The sequence below is a fragment of the Semicossyphus pulcher genome, unplaced genomic scaffold (genome assembly GCF_022749685.1).
Source record: "Semicossyphus pulcher isolate SPU_LCO1_2020_fin unplaced genomic scaffold, fSemPul1.0.p SCAF_5, whole genome shotgun sequence".
Classification (NCBI taxonomy): Eukaryota; Metazoa; Chordata; class Actinopteri; order Labriformes; family Labridae; genus Semicossyphus; species Semicossyphus pulcher.
In genome coordinates, this window is record NW_027211726.1 from 4825324 (window position 1) to 4833241 (window position 7918).

The 7918-nt window shown below is 38.7% G+C and overlaps 1 pseudogene; it reads left to right on the forward strand.

The window, feature by feature from the left end:
* Window positions 1-2841: 2841 nt before the first annotated feature.
* Window positions 2842-7291, forward strand: LOC138608651 (major histocompatibility complex class I-related gene protein-like; annotated as a pseudogene).
* Window positions 7292-7918: the final 627 nt, after the last annotated feature.

Sequence of the window (7918 nt, forward strand, 5' to 3'; positions counted from 1 at the left end):
TACGACACTTGCATTTACAGGGCGGGAGCAGCAAAGAGATAAAAATCTGAGAAGTGACTGCAGAATGAAAGAGGCTGAAATGGAGAGTGATAAATGGAGAGTGTCAGGGCTTTGTTTACCTGTCCGCCTTTCTGGTTTTATCATGTTGCTCATTAACACGTCAGGCACTTTTCAGTATTGTTTTATAAAGCCTGTTTTTGGTGCCAAAGACCTCAGACACTGGCTCATTAGTCAAAGGTCTAAATTGGTGAACAAACTATGTGATTTTTCTCGACGTTCAGCTGCATGTTCATATATTTTGCTGCTTTCTAGAACAACAGGTGATGATTTCTCTGAGAAATGTCGCTCTCCTTCATCCTCATGTGTTGTTCTCTCTCAAGATGCAACCCAAACCCCATCATCTTTAGTTTACTTTTTCAGTGTTCGAGGACAAAAGAACATATATAAAAGATCTTTCAACAAGTTTTGGTTTGTTTCCCGTGATTATCACTGAATGTTGTGGCTCAGACTGTCTTTGCCTAATGTCTCCCCTAGAGGGCGACATAACCCTGAGATTTCTCTGCAGTGAGCGAGCTCAGCAGAGAAACAAGCAGCCAGAGCATTTTCAAACCTCAGCTATTTTAAAGGTGAACTAACTAAAACATTTTCTAAATATTAAAACAAAGCAGTTATATTCTAAAACAGTGTTTATCAAATATGTTGTTTAGCCTTGAATTAAGGCCAGATGTCCAGTCAATCAATATGGAAGAAATGAAATGATAATGATAAGTCAGTAATCAAGCAGTCACTGGCTGTGGCTAAAGAGGAAGGAGACAGTATGGGCCGCCAAATGACCACATGGAGCCTCCAGTGCGGCACACACCCAGGTCTGATCAGCCTGTGGTGGGCCAGCCTCGGGCGAGGGTGTATTGTGATAAAAGGCCGAAACACCTAATGAGAACGGGGTGCACACCTGATGATGTGTCGTATTGGTGGTGCCATGTGGTCATCACCCAACTCGACCCCACCCAAGATGACATCTTCAACCATTTCAACTGATGTGCTGATATTCCAGGGATTTTAACAACCGGTCCTACTAAGTATTCATCATTTATAAACTGGAACACAGACATTAGATATTATAATTTAATATTTGACCTTCCCACCTGGAGTGTGACAAACATCGATGATATTTGTTGACAAGGCCCTGGCCTGCTTTTGTTTCACAAAAGAAGCCCCCAGGAAAAGCAGAGGATTGATCTCTGTCAGGTCCACACTGTGAGATTTAAAGATTTTAAACTGAAATAGAATAAAAAGCTCTGGTATCAGATTGACACTTGTTTATATCTAAAATGTTTCATGAGGTTTTCATTGCTGATTTATGGCAGAGCTGCGATTCATAAAACGCTTCCATCCAAGGCCAGCTTTTGTGTGTGTACAAAACCTGGATCAGTTTTTTTCACCTTTTCAAACACCTGGGCATGTCTGAATGTGAAGACAGTCCTACCCCAAAAACCCTTGTTAGCGTTAGTTAAACATGATGGTAGATTAGTAATAGTACAGGTAGGTGGTCATTTGGTGTGATCATTGCTCTGTCCGGTCATATACTGAAACTGTTCATGGTGCTGCCTTCAGTGTCTACCCTGAAACCTTCAAATATTGACATAGGTGACAAAGGAGAGAAAAACATATTAGCACATTAATACTCAGTCGAACAATGAAAATAATTATTACAAAAGTGATTTGGTCTTTTTAGCATGGAGATTATTATTATTATTATTTTTATTAATTTTATTTTATTAATCATTATTCAAACTATTCTTTTATTTTTTTTGCCTTTATTTAGACACGTGGTCTCATTCTGATGAGACAACACAGAGTTACAGAGAGACAGGACATTCAGTACAGAGATACAAAACAAATAATCGTGTGATATTTAAGTTCAGTTCTAGAACTGAAGTGTTGAGAGTGTGTCGGCAGTATCCGCAGCAGTAAGCTGCTGTCCTCGGTCCTGAATTTAAAGCTGAACTTTTGGGGTTTTCATGTTCAACAATTTAAACTTGTTGTGTATGCATTCAACTCATAAGCAGCCGAGAACAAATACAAATCATTCCACGTTGCCAAACAGCAATGTTCTCAGAGCTGTGATAACGTAAAGAAAACATTTTTTTACATCCAAAAATCAAAAGAGAAAAGATAATATGACAGCAAAACCAAACATCTTACAGCTTTTACAAACAAATTAAGACACGTAGAGACGAATTCAAGAAAGGTCGCAATTGTTTGTACAAGATTATTCTGGGCTGAATTGTCCTTAAACTTGGTGTGGAGCTCAGTTTATCATAGTAAAGTTTAACAGCTGCTGTTGGAGTGTAACGCCTCATGTGGCCACTAGATGGAGTCCTTCATTTAAAAACAGCAGGAAGCAGCTGCGTAAGCTCCTCAAACTTGATATTTTGTGATGTAAAACAATTACATTTCGGCTAAATTTAGAAACCAAATTACAGGTTTCAGATCTTTAAATACACTAGTAACTAATAAAGGAACTGGCACTGATATATTTATCCTGTATGATCAAAAACTACGGAGCCCCTAAAGTCCCAAAAGGTGAACATTTTTATCTTGTGCGCACAAGATAATAAATTGTTCGTGCGCACAAGATAAAAACGTGTTCCCACAAGATAATAATTTGTTCCCACAAGATAAAAATGTTCACCTTTCGGGACTTCAGGGGCTCGGTAAAAAACAACTTTTAAATATTGATTTGTTTTATTTGTATGAGATACAGTTTATATGAGTAAACAGTGTTGAACAGCGGTCAGGTGTTTTTCTGTAACAGATATATTTCTACACAAAACGTAGATGGAGTCTGTCATCATGAATGAGACTGGAGTGAGGGAGAATCTCGCCTCTCCTCCTCGCCTCTCTCTCCCTCACACACACACCCCGGGGAGGAGCTATGAAAAAAGTCAGAGAAGGAGGATGAGCTACTTTATCAAGAAAGAAATCTCACCTGTTTTAACAGGAAATCAGAGAACTCACCCAACCTGAGTGAGAAGTGACACTTGCAAACGAAAGAAGATGAAGACTTTTCTGCTGTTGTTACCTCTTCTGTTTCACTTCACATTTCCAGGTAAGATCGCATTTTTTCTAAAAAACCTCCTGAAAGCAGTTTATCAGTAAACACAATTCCATCTTGCTAGTAGCTAGCTCACTTCATGTCGTCGGCAACTTAACCCAGTTTATGACCTGATCTCTGACGCACTTTTTATTTTAGGACGGTGCTCACCTGGCGAGCAAGCTGCACCTTCACACAGCATTAATATATTAATATGGTCGAACGGAGGGCTCACAAAGTAACTGAAATAGTTTATGTTGCTATTTTTTGCGTCAAAATGAATAGCATATATAGACAGTGGGTAGACTGGGCAAATTGTGGGAAGTTGCTCCAATGTCCCAGTGCACATGCTAAAAATTACTCTGTAATGCAATGCATTGTGTGCCATAAACTAGAGATTTAGCAATGCATCATGTTTAATATGAGTGTGATGATGAGGTGTATTTATACTAAACTGATTAACTTTGTTCATCCTACAGTGAAACACTCCCTGAAGTTTTTTTCAATTTCATCTTCTGGAATCCAAAACGTCCCGGAGTTTATGGCAGCTGCAGTATTCGATGACATTGTGGTGGGCAACTGTGACAGCAACAAGAAGATGATAGAAGTCAAACAGGACTGGGTGAAAAAACTGTTTGAAAATGATCCCCAGCTCTTGGAGCGGTACACTTTTGAGTGTTTTGAGGAACAGCCCAACGACTTTAAAGCCATTATTTATGGCTTGAAGCAGCACTTTAACCAAAGTGGAGGTACAGTATATATTATTATTATTAATACTTTTCATAACTAAACTGTTCATCTTCGTGTAAAGGGAGTGACCCTCTACATGTCTTCAAGATAAAAAGTGCGTAACAATCAGCATGCCAACCATGAATCAGCTGCTTTACTGACTGTAGCTTAGCCTGTCCGTCACAAATTCATCCCCATCCTGAGATCAACAATTTCTACAACTAAATCAAAAGCTAAAATATCCTCACAGTTACACAGACGGGAGGGAGAACAGGAAAACAAGACATCCTTATTTCCCTCAATAATCAGCTGCAGTGAGTCGGGCCAGGCATTTTGGCCAGAACGGTCAAGACAAATTTTTCAATTAATGTTCAAGTCCCATGACTCAAAGATTCACGCAGCTCAAAGCCTGAGTAGGTAAAAGATCAGGTCTTGACCTCACAACCATGGCCACTTAGACAAACTGTGATCATGTTGAGCTACACAGAGAGATGTAGGACACAGAGGTAGTTTCATACCATGCTTTAGGCGTCCACCAGGGTTGTGATGACAGATGTCCATGCATGTAAAGGCAGAATTTAAACAAATGCCAAATATTCAGTTATGAAGATATTCTGAGAATTTGTGAATTTTGTTTAGACAACATAAAGATTTCTTTATTATATATTTTCAGACTGATCGTTCCATTAAAACAAAGACAAACGTTTAAAAATGCTCTTTGTCCATTTTTCCATGCAACAGTTCACATGAGAATAAAGTTTTTGAGTTAAATTCTGAAATTAGCTGTACTACATCTACTTTGACCTCAGAAGATAGTGAGTTATTTTCATAAAGATTGGAGATTTATTAAGCAAGTTATTGCAGCACCAATCGTACAATCAAAAATCCGTCTGTATGGTTTGTGGACTCAGTGTGTGGTGTCATTTGAATGTGGTAGGAGAGAGCTTTAATTAGTTTTGCAGTTTTTCAAAGAAAAAAGGGTGATGGACATAATATTTTCTGCCAACTCAAAGCATGTGCATTTCTGCTCTATTCGGCCTACATTTAAGTATAAGCTGCAAAGTTGAATCACAAACAACTGATTTGTTATGAAGTTTGAAAGTTTTAACCTTTAGAGGGTTGCTATAGCAACACTGTCAGGAATATTAGTACACAACACTAGTGCAAGACTTGTGGCACAGGACTGGACCTGTGTGCAAAGTTTGGTTTATTTTCATGCATGGGAGGGCAGATAACCTGGTAGGAAAAAGAAGAAGAAGAACATTAGCAAGAACAAGAGGGCTGCCAAGCCCCCCTAATGAGGGGGAAAGAGATGCAACAAAGGTCCCCTGCAGACTGGTGGGATTTGGTATATTTTTATCCTTTGGAAAATTGGCTTGAAAAAGTAAAAATGCATATGAGATATCAAAGCTGAGAGTGTCATTGAGCCTCCACACAAATATGAAGTGAAAATAAATGTAATAACTAATGGAAAACCTAGCTTTGAGTCACATCTCCCTCTTTTGATTGACATCTTCCTGGTTCTGCACATGCATGTTTGAAATAAAAGCCTCAGGGTTATGTCTCCCACAGAGGACAAATATGAATTGCTGGGTCTTAGTAGGATAATATTTTGGATGAGGAATGCAGAACAGGAAAGGGTTAAATATACCTATAATACCTTAAATATACCTATATGTTATATAGGTGTATTTATTAAATCAAAAAGGTGGACATGTACGGTATGCTTAGTTAGCATGCACATTGAAGTAAGGGGACCAGGAGAAAAAGTGCACTGATTATCTGCTCTTGAATAATGAGCAGAACACTACACAGGGAGAAGAGCTTTGAATAATGGAATCACAACACTGTTAAAATCGTCTTCCCATGTGAGATATCATCTGTACATCATTGTTAATAGCAGTGTCTCTCTCTGTATCTCTCAGATGTCCACATCTTACAGACTATGAGCGGCTGTGAGTGGGATGATGAGACTGGAGAGGTCAAAGGTTTTAATCAATATGGTTATAATGGAGAAGACTTCATAGCATTTGACCTGAAGACGTTGTCATGGATCGCTCCGAGACCAGAAGCCTTCAGCTATAAACTGAGATGGGATGCTGACAAAGCTGAACTAACTACTGGCTGAAGAAGTATGTGGCATATGGCAAGAGGTCTCTGCTCAGAACAGGTAGAATCACATGACCTGATGTATTTCCATGCAAACTACAATGTTGATATTACTCGGTCAAACAGCACTACCTCTGTAATATCTTTTTATTACCTTTCTTTGGTCATTTTCTGTTGTGATATGTTTTGATTTTGCCTTAACCTGTCAGACCTATTTATTGTCCCCAGAGGATGTAATGTACTCTTTTGTGATCCTCTGACTTTTCCTCTTGTGCCGGCATGTGCTCAGATGTTTCACTTATTCATTGAAATATCTTAAAAGCTTTTTGATGTATCGGCACCACTGTGGTATTCATGGTTCACAGTGCAGACAGTGGCAGATATTGTCAGGTTGATATGGGCCATAATTTAGATTTTGTTTCTTTGAATGTGTAAATTCTTTTCTTTTTTCTTCTCCTTTCTTATCTCTTTCTTTACCCTCTCTACTTTTGTCTGTTTCTGTCTTTCTCTCTCTCTCCAGACCTCCCCTCAGTGTCTCTCCTCCAGAAGACTTCCTCCTCTCCAGTCAGCTGCCACGCTACAGGTTTCTACCCTAACAGCGCCGTGATGTTCTGGAGGAAAGATGGAGAGGAGCTTTATGAGGACGTGAACCACGGAGAGATCCTCCCCAACCACGACGGATCCTTCCAGATGAGTGTCGACCTGACACTGAAACCATCAGAGTCCTCTGCAGACTGGGGGAAGTACGAATGTGTGTTTCAGCTCTCTGGTGTGAAGGAGGACATCGTCACCAAGCTGGACAAAGACGCGATCAGAACCAACGAAGGTAAGACTGAGCTTTGTTCTCAGATAAGCTGAGAATTTATCCTCAAAATCTAAATATGGCTTGCTGTGAAAACTAAGCTTCCAAATGTGTCATCTTTGAATATTTGCAGGGCCTGCTTCATGACCCAGAAATCACACTGTGAACAATAACTTAAGAAAAAGTAATTCTATGTGAAATAAAATTGTTACTCATCCTCTTCATGAAGAAGAATGGATATATTTCTGTTGTTCTCTAGTTTTATTTACTTTTTTGTTGTTGTGATTCACAGACAAGCCAGATTACCTAAACGTCCTCACGACTGCTGTCATCCCTTGTGTTCTTCTCACTGTTGTTGCTGTTGCTGCCTTCATAACTTACAAAAAGAACAAAGGTGAAAGAGAAAAATGAAAAGATTACTCTCATTTACTTTTACTGTTATTTACCTCTGTGATTGAAGTTGTTTTTTTTGTTGTGATTTCAGCCAACAACCCTCGATCCTGTAAGTAAAACTTACTGATCTGACGTTCTTTAGATTAATAAGTGCTTCTAAATTATTGTGCCGACAAACTTTTTTAACACTGTTTCCTGCATTTACTTTTTATAGAAGTTCAGTGGTGGATAAGTGGACTTTACAGTTGCTCACTAACATTTAATTTCTCACCTCATAGCTTCTGACAACAGGAGGAACGAATACCGGACACCTGAAGGACAAACACAATGACTGAGTTACATCGCATCACACTTATATAGAATCACAGAGCTTGATGGCTTCCTGCAATGAAAATGAAGTAGTAGTAGAAATATATGTGCTTGATAATAAGTTTTAGGCAGAATTCGTTGGAGGTTAGATAATGGTTGCAGCTAGTGACAGGTCAAGACATAAGTAAACATGAATACTGGGCTTCCATAGGAAAACTCTTCAAACTTTTGGCACTTTTTAATGTTTATTGATGAAAATAATTGAATGTCAGTTAAAATTACATACATTGCTTGTTCTATTTTTGCTGATGTGTGTCTTTTCTAAATACAATAGAGTGCACTGAACACCTTTTTAATCCTTTTTATTGACTAAACAATGTTCATAGGCATCTTGTGTTTTTATTGTACAGTAACCCTACAGCAAATCTGAGACTACATAGAATATTTATCCCCTGTGTGTTTTTCTTCTCTATTTTCCC